We start from the raw sequence: 19,390 nt of genomic DNA, 5'->3' as shown, positions 1-19,390 counted from the left end.
TTCCAACCCATCTTTTATCCCCTCCCTCCACAGCCATCCACTCCCAGGCATGCCCTGCTAGGGACACTCCTCTGGCTTGGGCCGTTCAGGCTTGGTCGCCCGTCCCTGAAGAAGAGTTGGACTTGCTCTGAGAATCTGGAGGGGAGGCCAACCTGGGAAGCCTGTGACCGACTCTTTTCCACCCTCCAAAGAACACAGCTCTGGGTCTGTGAACGCCGGGAAGCCGGGCACCCCTTTTCCTCGCCAGCCAGCCAGGCCTAGCAATGCCGAGTCATTGCCAGGTGCTGCCTGTCTCTAGTTCCTCCAGCCTGAGGAGCCACCAGGAGCAAACCCAGAAGAGCGGCCCCTGGCAGCAGCTGAAGCCCTTCACACCTGAAGCCAAGGAGTTTCCTCTCCCTCTCGGCAGACTCCCACCTCTGCAAGGGTGGGTCGAAGCTCTAGAATCAGGGATCAGTCCTGGGGGAGGGAGGGGAATACCAATGCTGTCCCATTTCAGTGCCACCTCCCCACCCTACTCTCCACTGCCAAGGGCCTCAGAACACATGCTGACAACCCAGCCTCAGTTTCTCCACAGGGCCCTTTCTCTACCAAGGGGCTACCAAGGGAAACTTTACAGGGCTGCGCCAAAGCTTTGGTGCCTGCAAATGCTGACGAATAATTAAGTCCCTACAAACTGCCTGTAGATAAGCATAATCCCTTGCATTTATACAGCCCTGAACACATTTCAAAGCTTTTTCACATATATTATCTCATACGATCTCCCACAGTAATCCTACTGGGTAGTCACTGGAAGGGAAATTAATGTCCTTCTTTCGTAGAGGAGAAAACCAAGACTCAGAGAGGGAAGAATCTTGACCCACATCACACAGCCTGTGGGTGCCAAAGCTGGGCTCGAGATACAGGTTCCTAATTATCCCCTTGCCCAGGACCCTGGAGTAGCTTACACAGCCCACCCCTCTCAGCTCCTCTGCCTAGTCAGTCTCTCAGCAGCAGCAGCAACAATAGCTGTCAAGAGCATATACACAACTTGAACTGTGTTATCCCATTTCATTCCCAACACAACCTTATGATGTTGGCAATACTGTTAGCCCCCACGTTGTAGATGATGTGGCCAAAGCTCAGAGAAGTTAAGTAACTTTCCTAGGGCCACAAAGCTTTTAACATCCAGGGCACAATGCTGGTCTGTTTGAACAATCTAAATTGAAGCCCATCCTTAGGCTCTCCCTGGATTAACTGAGGTTCCTTCTCAGACCCGAAACCTATAGAATCTCCCTCCCTGGAGTCTGGGATTCTTAGGGATCTCTCTTTTTTGTGGTTCTCTGCACTTCCAGAGCACTCATTCATTCACACATTCATTCATTCATTTATTTATTCATTCATTCATTCACATATTCATTTGACAAACATTCATTGAGGCCTTCCTCCATGCCTGGCATTAGGAATACCACAGTGGGCAGTATCCCAGTCTCCTGCTCTGGGGGAGCTAGCTCAGGCTCAAGAAGTCTGGGAAGGCTTCCTGGAGGAAGGGGGAACCAAGATGAATCTTGTAAGATGAGTCGTGGGCAGGCAGCAGAGAAAAAAGGGAGGATGTTTCAAGCAGAAAGAGCCAAGGGCAAGAGAGAGTAGCACCTGGTCAGGGACCCCATAAGTGAGACAGTTTGGCTGGAGGAGAGAGGAAAAGTGAGGTTTGTGCAGTGTTGGAGAAGGGCATGTGGCAGGGCAGTGATCTGGTCTCAGGACTGTGTGAAGGATGCTGTGGGGGCCATGTGGAGGATGAGTCTGGCACTGGGAATATGGTCCACTCTTGTGCAAGATCCTTCCCCATCACTTTTCGCCCTAGACTCTTAGAGCCAGCCCTGCAGGCTGTGGGAACAAGAACGTGGGGTGGGAAAGCTTCTAGGGCACCTTTAGCTGAGCTTGGGGGAGACTATGGAGGCCAGGGTAGGGGGATGGTTTGTGGATAGGGTAAGATGTGAGAGCCAAAGCTTTCCCACGGTGGTCCCCTAGGAGGTACCCACCTGAGAGAACAGAAGGAAGGGCATTCTAGATGATGGGAACAGCATTTGCAAAAGCCCAGGTGCAAAGAGAACAAGACCAACTGTGGAGCTAGAGTACTTCAACACGGCTAAAGTCAGGGGCTGGGCTGGGTGTGGGGCCACTACTGTGCAATAGGAAAGAACTCAGGCCTTAATGCTAAGAGGTCCAGGGGTTCTGCAGATGGTATACCTAGGTTCAAATCCCAGTTCCTACCAGCTATGTGTTTCCTTTGGCAAATTATTTAATTTCTCTGGTTTTCTCATCTGTAAAATGGGATTGTGAGGATTATACAAAAAAACACACAAAGCACTTAGCATATAATAAACGCTCAATAAACACAACTTATATTATGATCACTATCATTATATTATCATTATTAACAGTTCCACCATGGGAAATCTAAAGTGGAATACCACTTTGTAAGGGAGGAATCTCATTTTAAAAAGTAAAAGCAAGCTGCAACGTGTGCTTATCTATAATCTCCACATTCACAGATATGTGTGAAATTTGATCTGCAACTGTTTTCTCAGGGTGTCATCCCATTCGAAATCAAATGACGGAGTTGGATGCTGGATGCCCTCACAGGAATGATAGGGGCATGATAGCATCTGGCAGCAGGCTCTAGGCTGGGAGCATGTGCAAAAGAGGGGAGGGGGCCTCTCTCAGTCATGGGAGAGGGGGCGGGGGGGAGGACAAGACCCATAGTTCTCAGGTAGGATGGTGGAGGCTCTACCCCCACCCCCCGTTAAGATGAGAGAATCAGCCAAGCTTTTCTGGAGTGAATGCGATAAGCAAAGAGCTTAGGACACAGCCTCTGCCTCCACAAGTTTACAGTCTTCTAGGTTATAAATTAATCCCTTAGAATCTGAATTGTTTCACCGTGAGGATTAAGATTTTCAGGTGTTAGGGGTACCTGGGTGGCTCAGTCTGTTAAGCGTCCAACTCCTGATCTCAGCTGTGGTCATAACTCATGGTTCGTGGGATCCAGTCCCATGTTGGGCTCTTCATGGACAGCGTGGAGCCACCTTGGGATCCTCTCTCTCTGCCCCTCCCTGCTTGTGCCTGCTTGCTCTCCCTCTTTCAAAATATATAAATAAACTTAAAAAAAAAAAAAAAGAATTTTGGGTGTTAACCATGAGACACGTAGCTCCAACATGGTGGAACAGACAAGCCAGGATTGGGAAGGCTTGCTCCAGAGTCCTACCTGGATAGACTCCCACCTCCAACCATGTAATTGGGATCCATACACAAACTGAGTTTTGGTTTTCTTGCTGTGCAGCTGGACCTACCTCAAGGGTTGTATAAGGCTCACTGAAATAATGGATGTAGAGTGCTTGACACAGGGCCTGGTATGTGATTGGGCTCAAAAACTAGTAGCAGTCATTGCTGATAGGATGTCCATCCCCTTCTGAAAAGCTTGATGGCCATTCTCACAAATCCAAACGGGGAGGTGAGAGTCAAGGGCTTCAACCCTGGGGATGACAAATGTCTTAACCTGACTACCATCCCCTTGGGCAATGGCAGGTGGGGGGTCCAGGCCCAGAAAGACCACTATGCCCATGAGGGATGGGGCAGACTGAGGTTTGCATCGGAGTGCGGGTATATGTATGGTCTTGGTGGAGACAGGGAACAAGGCCAATCACTTTCTGGGCCTTCTGAAATTCAGAAACATGAAGTTTTAAAAAACAGCACATACACAAAGAAATGGTTTTTTTGCAGCTGTTTTGGTATTTGGGGAGTAATTTACCAACTTCAAGTTCAACTTAATGAATTTGAGGGTAGGCAGCTTCCATGGGAGTTCTGCTTCCTAGTAATCTGCGGTTGCCCAGTCGGCGAAGAGGGCCGAGCCCGTGGTCGGTGGGGAGCATTAACAGTAACACGTTGTGTATTTGTCATCAGAATGGAGCCCCCGGGCACAGGGGTAGTGCCCATGGCTGCTCAATGGTGTATTTGTCATGTGGCCACTGACACAATCAATTGACCCCCTTACACACCGGTGTTTATTAGCCATTGTATAAATATTTCACCCCTCCCCGGCTGACACATAATCTCTTCTTTGCTGCCTCTGACAAATGAACATTTCTCTGTAGACTCTTAAATGAGTATGTGTCACAGCTATGTCACTGATTAATTTTTTTTACCACCACGAACAACGATGCATAGAGATGTAACTTATATTCATTTCCCGGCTTGAGCCCAGCTGTCTAAAAAATTCCACCAGCAGCTACAACTGACAGACAGCTATCCCAGCACTTGGGCGTGCCGACATGTGGTTGTGTGAGTGCCAGCTTCTTAATTACGGGCTTTTTCTTCCGGCCTAGCTGCCGAGTAACCAGCCACAAGGACCTTAATCACTGTTGGGGCCGGGAAGGGCCTGTTTCAGAAGGCTCCAGGGGCTGGCTCCCCAACCCAGCCTAACCACACACATTTTTTTCTCCAAACGTTGACCAACTTTTCCTCTTGGCCTTGGTTTGGGAGCACCCCTGAAAGCACCCCGTACCATTCATTGCCACCTTAAACTCTTTTCTCACTGATCTATTAGATCCTGAGGGTAGGGACTGGGTCTTCTTTGCTAAGAATAAGTGGATGCTCCAGAAATATTTGCCAACATGAAAGCAGCAGGGAACAATTGTTGACCAATGTACCAGCCAAATGACATGTATTGTTCATTTCATCTTTTCAGTGAATGTTCTTGGAGTGCCTACTATGCAGGCCTATCACTCTGGGGCCAGAGGAAAAAGTGACCATGGCTTGGAGAAATGAGTGTGTGGTTAGGCTGGGGAGGAAAGCCAGCCCCTGGAGCCCTGCTAAGCTAGCCCTTCCTGGGCCTGACAGTAGTTAAGTTCCCTGTGGCAGCTAGGCCAAAATGAAGTTTAGATTCTAGTGGTGGAGAACTGGAGGTTCTTGGGATGCACACACTATTTGTACCCTGGTTTGTAGCTGAGGAAACTAAAGGACAATTCTTGCCATTAGAGTTCAGCTAAGAACTTGGTGTCGTGCCCCAGATCCTGCCAACCTAACCATTTTCTGTCATCTGCCCTGACCCCATTTGCCTCTCCTTCTGGGCTGCCTCAGTTTCTCCTCCACCACAGCTCCCCTCCCCTCCTTCCTTTCTTCTCCTTCACACTTGCCTCTTCCTGGCAGATTCTTGAGTCACCTTGGGCTTCAGAGCCGACTCAGCATCCCTGCCCCCACCCCGACCCGGTCCATCTGCTGCTTCCCCCTCCCCACCCACCTCACCCACTGGCATAGGACTGAGCCTTCGGCAGGTGTCTAGACTGCCCCTACCCCACCCCCTACCTCCATGCACCTGTGTCCCATGCACCTGTGTCCCTTCCCTGATGTCATATAACCCTGGCTGGGAGCCAAGTGCATGACACCTGGGGACACTTCCAGTATATTAACTAGTTCACACCATCTCTGCCATTGCCCACAAGGCTCTCAAGAGACTGACCCAAGAAATAGAGAACCTTCCCCCTGCACATTCAGGGAATTGATATCCCCTAATGCCATGTTCAAGGAGTCCACATGAATCAGTTGAAACCACTGACGTGGTGAGATAGAGAGCATGGGGTGGGAGTCCATCTGCATCCCAGCTCCTCTGTTTACCCACTGTGTGTCCTTGGGAAAGTCACTCATTTTCTCCTTGTCTTGTGTACTGGGGATGCCAGAAGCTATTTCACAGGACTGCTGGGAAGGTGAAAAGAGCTCACGTGGAACAGCACCCAGCATGGTACCTGGCACATCTTAGGTGCACAGTAAATGGCAGTGTCTTTCTTTTTTAAAGAAAGAACTTTGAAGACTCTGTCCCATCTTGATCAATATCTCCCAGTCGGAGAAGAAAAGCTGACTGAACCTGTCTCCTGACACACATACATGATATCCCCACCCACGCCAAACCTAGGATGGCCCTCTGAGACCCCATGTACCAGGCAGCACTGCTCTCTCCTTCCCTCCTGGCCTCAGAGGTGTGGGAGGAGGGGCAGCTCTACAGGAAAGAGATAAAACTGCTAGGGGTGGGTCCGCCCAGAGGATCTGCTCTCACCTTCAATAAGCATCATCCACAATGACAGCCAATATGAACATTCAGTACATGCAGCACTGAATCAAGTACATGTTTATGTGCATTATCTCATTGAAAAGATACAAACACCCTCTGAGTTAGGTATGACTGACCTCATTCTACTGGTGAAGAAACTGAGATCCAAAGAGGTTAAGGAAACTACCAAAGGTCACACAGAACCAGGACTTAATCGAACTTGGGTCTATCTCCTTCCCAATCAAGGGCTCTTAACTACCACCATATGTTCCCTCCCCCAAACCTCCTTCCCCACTACACTTACCATGCTCCTAGGGCATGCTCCAGGGAGCAGGCAGCACCTGCTCTGTGACGTAATCCAGGGCTTGCACTATGATGTCAAGCACCCAGTGTGCCTGCCCAGCCCCACCTGTGGGGCTTTAGTGGCTTTAAGGTCAGAAAAAGGAGAAGCCTAGATGACAGAGCTGGGCTGGGACCAGCTGGGGAGGGGGCTGATGCAAGAAAGGGCCCACACAACTAGCTTCAGTTGGAGGCTTGACTGTGCCATCCCCCATACATTTCCTTGTTCGAAATGGAGCGTGGAGCCCCGGAAATCAGGACAAAAGCACCACCCACAGCTCTGGTCTCGATGACTCAGATTCCACCTCCCACAGCCTCCTCCTGTGTGTGTTTCTGAATGTGTGTGTACCCGAGCATGTGCCCTGCCAGTGCGTGAGGCTGTCAGCTGTGCACGCGTGTATGCACATGCACGCACAAGGATGAGTCCCCGTGTGCCCATGCCAGAGCTCTGTCTGTCTCCGTACCTGTCTCCAAGCCCAAGCCCTCAGAATACGATGACCAGCAAGGTCAATGATAATCACATTGTTAATAGCTAATGTGCTTCCTATGTTCTTCAGAGGTACTGTGGTAAGCACTCTTTACATGTAATATTGAGTGGAATCTTTACAACAACCTTATGAGGTGAATACTGTCATTCCCATTCTGCTGCTCATGAAACTGAGGCTCAGAGAAGTTAAGCTGTTTTTCCAAGGCCACACAGCCAAGAAATGGTGTAATTTTCAGTGGCCAAAGTCTCTGCACAATAAGGTGTGGTTCCCTCCCTGCCCCCTCTAGAGAGTTTGGACAGAAGAGTCCAAGGGTCATTTGGAACTAGAAACCAGCCAGGGTCCCTGAAGGAAAGGGGGCAGAAGCCAGAGTTTTGGAAGAGAAAGGGGGGTGAATATCAGATAGATTCCTGAGCAGGAGGGGGCAGGGCAGCTGTCTCTCAGAACAGGTGTCAGAGAAGCTGTGACAGCTACTTAGAACCACAGTGGCAAGCCTCCTTTACATGGCGATTTGCATATATTTGCATGTATTTGCATCACCAAATCTGTGGAAACGGCCTTAATGGTCCCTACCTCGGAAGACTGGCAGAAGCTGAGAGGGTGCGAGTGACAGGGAGGGCCTGGGGAATTCAGGAAGGGAACGAAGGCAAGAGGCAGTGCTGTGGAGGCACTGGGAGGTGCCGGGCACGGCTCGATTTCTAGGGGAAAGCGAGAAGATACTCTGCCGTCTGCCCTGGGAAGCCTCCGCGCCCTGAGTCCATCCCCTGCGGGATTCGGAGGGTGGGGAGAGCAAAGCAAGATTTGAAACCCGGTGGGTGGGCAGCGCTAGGGCGGACAGCCGAGCCTCAGGTCTGGGTCGGGACCCTGCCTCCGCCGCGGGTCCTGGAAAGGCTGGCCAGAGGAGAGGGAGGGGAGGGCCTTGCTCTGCGTCTCTCCGAGGGGGCCGCCCACTCGGCCGCCCGAACTCAGTGACTCGGTTTTGGGGTGCCATCTAGTGGACATGCTCGGGAAAGCGCCTCCTTCCTGCCCGTTCTGGCGCAGCCCCCTCCTCTGGCTGCCTGCGTGTTTCTGCTTTGCAGCTGAAGGGACTCCACTGCAGAAAGGATGCGTCTCTGCTGCTTTTCTGCTTGTCCCCCATTTACTCACGTTTCATATTTTGCCTGTGAATAAGCTGAAGAAGCTATGTTCCCACTTCAAGGGGAGAAGCAAGAAAGTTAATCTTTCTCTGAGTTTTGTCCTAGGCCCCAAACACCTGATAACCTCTAAGAAGAGCCAGATCGCAAACATGTTCCAGGATGTTACCTTCAAACAAACCATGGCTGGTGCTGGCATCAATACCGCTACCTTCAGTAATTTATGAAATAACACACCTATTGTTTGCCTGACACCCCCCTTTTATCAGACCCTACCATGGACTCCTGATGAAACACATACCCTAGATTCTTTTGCAGTATAACCCCCTAAGGCCCCAAACAATGACAAGACTCATTCCTATCTCCTTTTGACTCTCCCAGACACTCTGTCTGCTATTCTTTCCCACTCATGCTATTCAATAAACTCTGTTTTCACTTTCTCTGGCTCACATTTGATTTCTATCCTGCATGAAACCAAAGATCCTCTTGGCTGATCCTGTTGGACTCTCCCCTACGTCCTCAGATGCAGCCTGCCTGCATCAGTGCAACTGGGTCCCATGGCCCACATTTGAGTGGGATTTCGATTTTCTGGAGGATCACCCTCAGAGAGCTTCCCACGAGGCTCAGGATAGCTAAGATGGGCTAATACAACTGAGAGGCTAAGAGGTTAGGCCTTGAAGTCAGAAAAACATGGCTGTGCCAGCTGCCAACAGAGTGACTTTGTCAAATGAACCTCTGAATCAGTTACCTCATCTGTAAAATGGAAGTAATAGTGTTTACTCATGAGAATGAAAGAAGATTATCTATGCTATGAGTTTATTAGTAGGGTCAGGACTAGACAAAAATCAAGTGCCTGGAGCCAAGATTTAAAGGATTAGGACTTATATGACACTGAGACCTTCTTAAAATTTGTGTCCTAAGCTCTTGATTCTTTTCACTCTAGTCTTGGCCGTGCTTATTAGCACAGTGTGGGGCACACGAGGAGCACCTCGTGCGCATGAGCTATTGTTGATGTTATTATCATATTGTTGCTGCTCTGAGGATGCCAAGGCCTTAGGAAGGCAGCACCCTACCCCGAAAGCCCAGGAGGAAGCAGCACCCCTGCTCCTTGCTGTCCTGGTCTGGCAAGGGTGTGAAGTGAGATGGGAGGCCAGAGGGGTAAGGGACCACTTCCCAATAGTCAGGAATAGAGAGGAAGTCGCAGGTAGATAGGAGTGGAGGGGGACATTGGGTCATAAAACTTGTATGGCTTCTCAGAGTCTCTGTGATCACCTGATGACAAGGAAGGGAACCACAGATGGTCAGTGTAATATGGTGGTGAGAGTCTGAGGTGGACTGATGCCACATTATGGCCCTCTGAGGAGAGACACCAAAGGACAGTGGTGAGGAGATGTGCCATCCAGTGTGCAAAATTCTGAGCAGTACACTTGGTTATCAGCTTCATGTAGAAGAAGAAGATGTGGTCTGAGACATGGATATTCCCTGACTCCTGGGAAGTTGTGAATGGCTTGACTCACTGGTCAGGAGCCGGGAAGGAACAAAACCAAAGAGACAAAGAGAGTCAGGGAAAGATAGATGGACAGACTTCTGGAAATGGGCACCAAACGTGCAAACTTCTGGGTGTCAAACATCCACTTCCAAGTGACTGTCAACAAAGCAGACAGAATGACTCACGAGGTGAGTGACTCTTTCCGTCCACCCCAAATGCCAGCACAATAGCTTTTGACTAGAATGGTCATGGTGCCGGGAAAGAGGGCCCAGCATGGGCCCAACAGCACGTGCTCCCCTCACCAAGGCTGAGCTAGTCCTACCACTCTGAGGGCTCAACCTGCCTACAGCCAAGTCCCATGCCGAGCACTTGGTGTGGTTCTCTTCCTCAGCAGAGCAGCCAAGCCCCTGGTGGCAGGTGGCTTGCACAAAATCCCTTCCTTCCACAGTGGAGGCGACAGTTATTTGTGCTTACTAGAACCAGAGCGTGCTTGGGGTTTCAGTTTGCCCTCCTTGTCCACAGTGCTTCCACAAAGAAGGTACAATAATGAGGTCACCTAAGGCGTAAAGATCATCAGCTCTTAAATTTAGATTTTGATCCATTTTGCGTTAATTTTTGCATATGATATGAGGTAATGAGATGGTGAAAAATCCAGATGCATTGGATTTACTTACTCAGTGGCACCTCATCACCCAGAAGCAGTGGGCCTGGCAGAACAGCAGAGCAGCCTGTGGAACGCTCAGAAGTTGTTGGCAGGAACGTGACATGTGTCGGTTTGGGCCCTGAACTCCTGGACATGGTATCTGTTTTGAATACCACTGTGTCCCCTATACCTGGAAATCACAGGCCCTGGAATCAATGTGGAAGTGCAAGTGGCCCACCTCGCTCTCAGATCTGCACAGTTTTTGTTTCTTGTTCCCAAAACTTGAGGCCCTGCTTGCTAAGGGTCCTAGTTGCCGCGGAGGGAGAACTGTAGCAGGAAACACAGTAACATTTGCACTAAACTGGAAGCTATAACTGCTGTTCATGCCAGGGAACCAACAGCAAAAAAAGACATTCATTGCTGGACTGGTCAAGCCATTGATCCTGGTTGCCGGGAGGAACAAGGGCAGGGGACAGAATGCATTATCAGTGCAATAAGTGCAGGGAAGGCTGTGTCTGAACCCAGCCAGGAGTCTCACTGGACATCTCTTAGAATCTCCCACCCAGTTGTAACCGACAATGGACAACCTCAACAGTGACAATCCCCAAAGGGGAAGCAAACCAAGGGATCATAGCTCCCAGGGATGAAAGCCCATATTATCTCATCTGGCAAGTAGTTTAGATCTGCAGAGGGTTAACTGAGGGTAAGAGAAGGAGGGAGACCATATCAGTTATGGGATCAGGACCAGCTACAGCAGTGAGGACTAAGGCTTGCTTCATTAACACTCCTCTCTTTATCTTCCTTGGGATCACATCTAGCATTACCTTGAAGGGACTTTGTTTACAGTTGACTGTACCTCCCTTTCTGCAGAAAAAGTGATGATGGCTTTGTTCTCTTGGATGAAATCAGAGGCCCCATGCTGTAGCAGGGAAGTCAAATATAATGCAAGGGCATGAATGCATCTCAGTGGCCTGAAGGCCGGACCATATTGAGACAGAAACCTTTCTTCTCAAATGACTTAACTACCTTCCTGCTCTCTCTGGCATCGCCCCCCACCTCTTCAGGCTTAGATGAGAGGCTACACCTCGTTGTGTGAGATCTGGTTTCTGAATGCCACCAAGGTTTGGTTGACAGAACCCAGAAGCTTGCTGTGAACCTTGCCCCATGGGGATAAGTTGTGGGTAGAGGTTGTGGGCTGCTGCAAGGTGTGCTTCCTCCTTACAGCCTTCTAGAAGAGTCCCACCACATTCTGAGTGCACACACTTGGGCCAAGCAACCTGCAATGTCTCTCCATGGCCCATGTGAAGCAAGTCAAGACAGTAAGGCATTGCACGACCTTGCCTTGCATCTTCTGTGCACATATTTCCCTCTTCCTCACCCATAGCACCCTGGGCTTTCACCTGAATCTGGCCACAAGCTCTGCTTCTAGAGGGCCTAATACAAGGGGGTTCTGAGATCTGTCTCCCTCTGTGTGTCCCACACCAGGGTCAGTTCCAGAGCCAGGAGTCCAGCACAGCTGCTGATACCAAAGACATAGAGACCATACAGGGGCAGGAATTGAGCAAATACTTTTATCCAGATGAGGGGCAAAGGGATGGGTATCTGAGAGATAAGAGAGGAGAGGGTGGGCAAGGGCACCAAGGAGGGAGAGGAAGTAGAGTAGAATGTTAAGTCCCAGTGAAGGTCATTCCCTGTAAATGAACGTGTAGGGAATTTTCTGGGGAGGAGTGGTTGGATCCAGCAGGACAAGGGAGAACAGTCTTCCCTCCTTGCACCGAGTGGACACACCCATCTATGCAGGGCTGGGAGTGAGTTTCTCTGAGCCTCCTCAGACCTCCATATTCCTGAATGGGGGCAGTGCCTGACTCTCAGATCATCTGGAAAAACAGTAAAAACATCAGGAGTGAGTGCAGGTGCTGGGGCCAGGACAAGGCAGCAATGCGTAGAAGGTAGAAGGTCCAGAGCACACAATGATCACTCCCTTTTCTAGTGCATGGAGGCCAAGAAGGGCTAGACTGGAGCCAAGGGACCCACCCTCTTGGCCTAGGTCTCCCACCCTCTGACTACTCCATATCCCCCAGTTTATAAACACTGCAGGCCTATGACACAATCCCATTTCCAGAGCACAGCCTCACATTCCAATGGAGCTCTGTGCTCCAAGAGAGAAACCAGCCTAGTGGCATTCGGATGGTTTGCCAGGTTTGCAGGGCAGGAGGAAGTTCAGGTCAAGACTGAAAAAAAAGACTGAATGTCCCTCATGTCACCCCTGCACCTGGCCTTCATTTACCACCTTGTCTTTCTTTAGATGTGTAGGGAGTGCACCAGGCTGGGGTCAGAAATCTTGGGATAAAACTGTGGTCTGCTAGTTCCTGGAGTCATCCCAGTCATTCTAGGCAAGGCCCCAATTTTCCTGCATTTTCAAGGCAGAGAGAGGGGCAGGGTAGATGAGGAAACTGAGCCCCAGGCAGTCAGCTCTGCTTGCCTGGGATACATAAATGGGACCAGAGGGGCCCATCTCAATAGAGTGTGTGGATATTTTTCTAAGATGGAGTCTATAACTGTCAGATTCTCATAAAAGTTTAAGGTATGCCTGTGCTGTCCTGTATGGTAGCCACTATCTACATGTGTTTATTTAAGTATACATTAAAAACAAGTAAAACAAAACAAATAAAACAAAATTAAACTAAATTAAAGAAATAATCCAGCTCTTTTAGCTCACCAGCCACATTTCAATGTCTTCCCGATCATATGTAGCTAGGGGCTACCATGCTGGACAGCATACAGAACACGCTCATCAGTAAGTAAGTTCTGTTGGACAGTGCTGCCTATTAACTTATAATTTTGTTTTCACTTTATTGAGGTATAACCGATAAGTAAATTGTATGAATTTAAAGTATACAACTTGATGACTTGATTTATGTATATATTGTGAAATGATTACCACGATGAAGTTAGTTAACACATTAATCCCCTCACAGAGTTACCAGTCTATATATGTGTGTACGTTTAAGATCTGCTCTCTAACAAAGTCTAAGTATATAATATGGTAATGTTAACTACAGTCACCATGCTGAACATTAGATTCCCTTCCATTAATCTTGCACAGGTAAACTGAGACCTAATGTGGAAGAAACCTGCCCAAGGCTCAAGGGGAGTCAGTGATAGAGGCAAGAATCATAAATGCCCTTCATAAAATGTAAAATTGCATAAAAATATCTTCTTATATATACAGTTCAGTGTTCCACAACAGCCTGGGATGGAAGGAGACAGGGCTCTAGTTGGGGCTGTGGATGGGGGGAAGGGAGGTGTGCTGTGTTTGTTCCTCTCCACTCCACTCCCCAGGGCTGCCCCAGCCCTTCAGGATAAAGGAGGCTTAGAGGTCTGGAACTACTTCCCCTCCCCCATGATGACCTCATCCTCACAAAAATGTGTGGAGGGCAATGGGAGGGGCTTCATGGAGGGAAGCTAATGGAGGGGATTGTGGGTAGGGGAGATGGCACAGTCCTCAGGCCAAAGAAATTGGGGGTGGGGAGAGCTGTGCTGATCGTAACCATGCTCCATACAGCCGTCTTCCTAAAAGCCAAGTTTGAACGTATTACCCCATGCTTACACTCTTCTTGGAAAGGAGACCAAATCCCAACCAAGGACAGCAAGGTCTGTATGGTCTGGCTCCTAGGACCCTTAATCTCAGCTGACCCCAAACTCCCATCTCTTTGCTCTGTCTCTATTACTAGGTTTGCTTCCACCTCAGGACTTTTGCATTTGTGGTTCCTCAGCCTAGGACACTCTCCCTCTCAGCCCCAAGGAACTCCTACCCATCTTTCTGACCTCAGCCTAATCACAGCTTCTGGGAGAAGCCTTCCCAGAAGCCCCAGGCCAGGCCAGCTTCCTCTGTTATATATTCTTATACTGCTTCCCTTTGGAACCCTCGTTTTGGCTTGTAATTACTCTACACATTTATTTGGGGGCTCTTCAGTAAATGTCTCGTTCCCCTAGCAGACCAAGCTCTCCACAGTCTGTTTCTGCTTATTGTTATATCTCTAAACCCTTGAGCAGTGGTTGGCCCAAAAGAGATGCTCAATAAAAATATGAGAAATAAATGAAATGATTGAATGGAAGTGTTGCTTCCTGCAAGAAACAAGCTCCTCAAAGTCCATGCCCACTCCAACTGGTCCATCTCATTTGGACCCAGTGTGGGTGGTGCATGTACCCTCTACCCACCCAGAGTGGGAAAGGAGGGGAAGGAATTTGCCCTGGAGGTCCCTGGAGACAGCAGAGGTGGTCAGGAGAGCAGGAGTGTCAGGATATTGGATGAGGAGTAAAAACAGTGGTGGAACCCACAAGATGACAACTGGGAGATGGTGGAAACAAACTGAGAGCAATGTGGTCTAATCTGGCAACAGGATGCCATGGGATGACTGAATAAAACAAGATCCTGGGATGTACCAGAATGCGTGTGTAACAGGTAAGCTGGTTTTAATCCAAAGTCACTGTGGAAGTGACTGGCAAAAATCAAAACAAGGAATGGGAGACATTTATTGAGCACTTACAGGGCATCAAGTCCTTTCCACATACCCAAGTATTCCCATAGATTAATCTTTATGACAACTCTGTGAAGTAGGCACTATTGCCATCTCCATTTGACAGAAAAAGAAACCAAGGTGCAGAGAGATTAAGTAACTTGTTCAGGTCACATAGCAGGTAAAGGTGGATAAAGATTATACTTTGGAGGTTGCTCTTACTTTCTACATCATATCATCCCCTTCTGGTGAACAAAATGGTTTCCAAAGTGATTGTGGCTGCAGTGGTCTATGATTTGCATGGGAAGGCGGAAGAGCAAAGAGAGACATGGAAAGGGGTATTGGAACATTCCCTTCCACGTTCCCCACGCTTGGTTCTTCCCTTCTTCTGCTCACTGGTACACCTTTTTCCCCCACGTTAGTCACAGTTATTCTTACTCCTTCCCTGCAAAATGCCAGAGAGGCTAAATCAAATCACACAATAAAGAAGCAAGAGAGAGAAAGGCTTTTCTGGCCAAGGAGAGGACTTTGAGGAGATGGGATATAGATGAGGGAGAAGCCCAGACAGCTGAGGTCTGTGACCAACACAGAAGGGTTATTGTAGGTTGTAAGATCTTTTGAGAGATGAAACATTGGGGAACTTGTTCATTCTTTTTGGTTTCTGGAATATACCTTATTTTTAAATGGTGGCTCCTTGCATACACTGGGTCATATGAGCCCTGCAATTGTCATTTGGATTAAACCAGAGCACGCAGATCAGATGGTGATGGTCAATAATGGGGTCTCTCTTGCCTGGGTGAACTGGTGGGACTTCCAGGCTAAAGTTTGGAGAGAGTCCCTTCCTATTACCCTGAGCCCACCAGGTCCTAAAGGAGTCACAGACAGTACCCCAAAAGGGAATGGTAGCTCAGCCCAGATCCCCAGCTGTGGCAGTTCTTGGAGTAAAGTGAGTTCCCTGGCTCAGCATGGTATTGCTCATCTTGTTGTAGGCAAACCTCTTAGAAAGTGAGGATGAAAGAAATCTGGCTAAAGAGCAGGCACCCACAACAGCTTCCCAGAGAAATAGCCCCTCCAAGGGACACTAGCCACCCATGTAGTCTCCATCTCACTCCTATGAACTAGTTCACTTCCCACATTACCATAAGCCTCACCCTCTTTCCCTAGGGTGCCTTCTGTGACTACTCTCTGTCCCTGTTTTCTCAGACCAATAGCCCTCCCCTCATCTAAATCATTGTGGGGGGCATGCACCCCCCCCAAGGGAACAGATGACTTGGTAGCTCTACCCCATTCTTAAATATTCAGAGAAAAGATCAATCCCAGAACTCTGTGCTCCCCGTCCTTGAGCCCACTGAGCTCCCTTCTGCCCATCCGCTGAGGGCGAGGGCAGGCATCTGCTGCAGGCTCAACCTCTGAGTCCGTGTGGCTGCATACCAGACCTTGTCAGTACTCTCTCCTGTCTCCCCAGGCATGGAGGAGGGCAGAAGACAGCCTCAACATCTGGATTCTTGGGAGTTTGGGGAAAGATCCACTATATCCAAGTTTATGGTCTCAAAGGCTTCAGCCCTTATCTTCCAGAGCTTGGAATGTTTCCATTCACTGTCTGCCTTCTCACTCATCTCTGTCTTGACCTGTTTCTGTCGTTAAGAAGGTTGAGAATATGGAGTACCTGGGTGGCTCAGCCAGTTAAGCATCCGACTTCAGCTCAGGTCATGATCTCATGGTTTGTGAGTTTGAGCCCTGTATCAGGCTCTGTGCTGACAGCTCAGAGCCTGGAGCCTGCTTTGGATTCTGTGTCTCCATCGCTCTCTGCCCCTCCCCCACTCGTGCTCTGTCTCTGTCTCTCTCAAAAATAAATAAACATTTTTTTTTAAAAAAGTCTCTTTAGGAAAAAAAAACAGAAAAGAAAAAGGTTGAGAAGAGGGAGTGGGGAAGGAACCCCGGTGCCTCCCTGGCTAGAGTTACAAGCCCAGGGATATTCCCGCTTGTAGCTCTCAGTGACCCTAGAATTACAATTCTCTTTGCCCTACTGTGCTCAGGCTACAGAAACCCTTTGAATCTGCCCTGTCCTCTCAGTGACAAATTGTGGGGTCAAAGAGAGAAACACAGTTACAGACAGAGGTAGAGAGAGAGGTGGGGCAGAAAGAGAGGCAGACACACAGAGAAAACCCACAAGATTCAGAGTGAAGAAAGACAGAAATGTACTCATAGGAAGAGAGAAAGACAAAAAATAAAAGAGAAATAAGAAAAACAGAGAAATAGATATGGGATATGTGTGGCAGAGAGAGACCAAGAAAAAGAGAAACTGAGAGAGCCAGGGAGAAAGAGAAGGAAGATACAACTCAGAGACCAGTGTCTTCACCCGCTAGGAAAGGGGTGAGCCAGTTAGAAGAAACAGGGTCTGGGGAGAGGGCTGGGTCTCCCTTTCTGCAGCTCTGCCCTGACCCTCTTACTCAGGTGTCCTCAGTGTGGAGTCACTGAACTTGGATGGGAAAAAAAATATTATATTATTTTCACTAATCTCTAGCTGAAATTTAGCATTTCCTTCAGTTACGACAGTAGCAACAAACCAGTCACATTAGCCATAATTATGGCTTTGTCACCAATAAAAATCACTTATATTTTTGTATCGTATTACAGTATTGCAGATATTTTGAAATATCATTTATGCTCCTCATTGCTTCAAAATTATGTGAGGAATCAACCTACTGCTAGATCTTATTTAAAGCATTAATAAAGAAGCACATACATTACTATATCACATTAAAATAGCTTTACGACTGTATTACTTTATAATTGGTTTCCTTTGTAATCCTACATATTTCATTTTACGCATTTTAAAACATTATGCTGAGATTGGTTACATAGCTTTTGCCAGATTGCCAAAGGGGAACTTGACACAGAAAAGGTTCAGAACTCCTGCATCTGGCCCCTGACTGAGACCCCCTCCAAACTATCCTTCTAAACTCCCTGTGCCCTATAGTTATTTACTCAATTCCCTTTTGTTGCTGGGTTGCTGGGAAATGTGGGAGAGGAAGGGAGCTAGGAGCCGGGAGAGGAATGAAGGAGAGAGGAAAGGAAGGGAGGTTGGGAGGAAGCATTTCATACCACTATTATGCAGTAGAAGGAAAGTTCATCAAGGCTGCAGGGATAACTCTTGAGTCAAGGTCAGCTGTCAGAGGAATTCCCTTATTTCCCAGGAATGGGCCTACCTTAGGATCTCTGCTGAGTATGGTCATTGGATGAGAGGAGCCCCGTGGGAAGCTGGCCTTAAACTGTGAGCTGATGGATTCCAGAAAGCAGCAGCTAAGGCCTTTGGTCAATTTTCAGTCTTTATAGTTGAAGTCATCTGTGAAGAGCATTCTCTTGGCCCTACAGTTGCCCATCCAGAGAAACGTCTCCTTATCTGTAAAATGGAGGTGGTAAAATCCCCTATTTTAAGAGTTGTTGTGAGGATTAATGGAAATTTGCAAAGCAATATTTGTACAGGGCCTGGGACAGAGTCAGCTCTCAGTAAGTGGTAGCCATTACTATGGTCATTTTAATGATTAATTATTATTATCATTCTCTTTCTCAGAGAGAAGAGCTCCAGGAGGCTGAAGATGGCAGATCTTGTCAAAGCCAGGGCAGCTGGGAGAGGGGTACCACTTCACACTCCCCTCCCCTTCTGCTGAGGCAGGGGTCTTCCCCTAGCTTTTGACAGACTCTGAGTCTGCTGACTCACAGTCAACTTCCTCTCATACAAACAGGAAAACACAGCCAGCCAGTGGTGTCCCCCNCCCCCCGCCCCCCCCCCCCCCCCAACCACCGCCACCACCACACATAGCTGAACACTAGCCCAACTCTGAGGGGGAAGTGCCTCAGACTCTGGGGGACAGGCTTCAAAGGCTAGGGCTACAGGCAAGACTGGGGAAAAGGAGAGGAGCCATTTCTCCTCTGGCAACACCCCCACCCCCATCCCCCTACATCCACCTCCACCTCAGGAAAGAAAAAAAAAATGCAGTAAGAGGAGGATGAAGAGAAGGGGCTTCTCCTAAGGAAGAAAAGACTTCTTGCTGGGTCACTGTGCCTGCAGGGCGCCAGGCTTATCCCCTGAAAGGCAGCCCCAAGCCTGGTGTGGAAGTATGGGAGTAGAAATGTTGCCTTGCTGACCTTCACGTCTGGGAAGAAACCTAGGCCTGGCCCTTGTGGGAGGAAGAAGCAGGCGGGAACTCTGCTGGGCATCCGCCCCTATTCCCTCACGTCAAACTGCTGGGCTCCTGAAGGGCTCTCCACGTTGGAAGGCTGTGGCTATCCGTGACTTCCGGATGCCAGCTTCCCTTCACTCCTTAACTGGTTGCCAGGGTCCAGCCACGGTGCTGGGCGTGGGACAGGGACTGCCACCCTGGGGGGCTTACGGCCGACCTCTTTCCGCCCTCTTTTGGCACGACGGGGAGGGAACAGCAGAAGGGATGCAAAGCTGTGCTCCACGGCGCTCTCCCTTTCCGCTCGAGTTCTACCTCTGTCACATCTCCGTTCTGGTCTCTGCCCCTTTGTCCCTCTCTCTAAGGCTGTCTTGGCCTCTAGCCCTGTTCCGGTCCCTTTCTCGGCCCCTAAGAGGTCAGAGCTGCCCAGGCCCCGAGATAAGCGCAGCGGTTGGGTAAGGAGCCCAAACCTTTTGAAGGCCGGCGCTTGCACAAGGAGTGGCTGGGGGCCCGGGAAGGGAGCC

At 49.1% G+C, this 19,390-nt stretch overlaps 1 long non-coding RNA gene across 3 annotated transcripts in view; it reads right to left on the bottom strand.

Moving 5' to 3' along the window:
• Nucleotides 1–19,390, bottom strand: part of LOC144235283 (uncharacterized) — a 95,404-nt gene that overhangs the window by 74,887 nt on the left and 1,127 nt on the right. For 2 of the 3 annotated variants that reach the window (XR_013336174.1, XR_013336173.1), the window contains exon 2: nt 17,895–18,088. This is a non-coding gene — a long non-coding RNA (uncharacterized LOC144235283). Of the gene's footprint in view, nt 1–17,894; nt 18,089–18,834; nt 18,937–19,390 lie in introns of those variants that run through there. The other variant, XR_013336175.1, reaches the window with a different exon arrangement.

The sequence above is a fragment of the Crocuta crocuta genome, unplaced genomic scaffold (genome assembly GCF_008692635.1).
Source record: "Crocuta crocuta isolate KB4526 unplaced genomic scaffold, BGI_CrCroc_1.0 scaffold64, whole genome shotgun sequence".
In the NCBI taxonomy this organism is placed as follows: Eukaryota; Metazoa; Chordata; class Mammalia; order Carnivora; family Hyaenidae; genus Crocuta; species Crocuta crocuta.
This window is presented reverse-complemented; position numbering and strand designations above follow the sequence as displayed.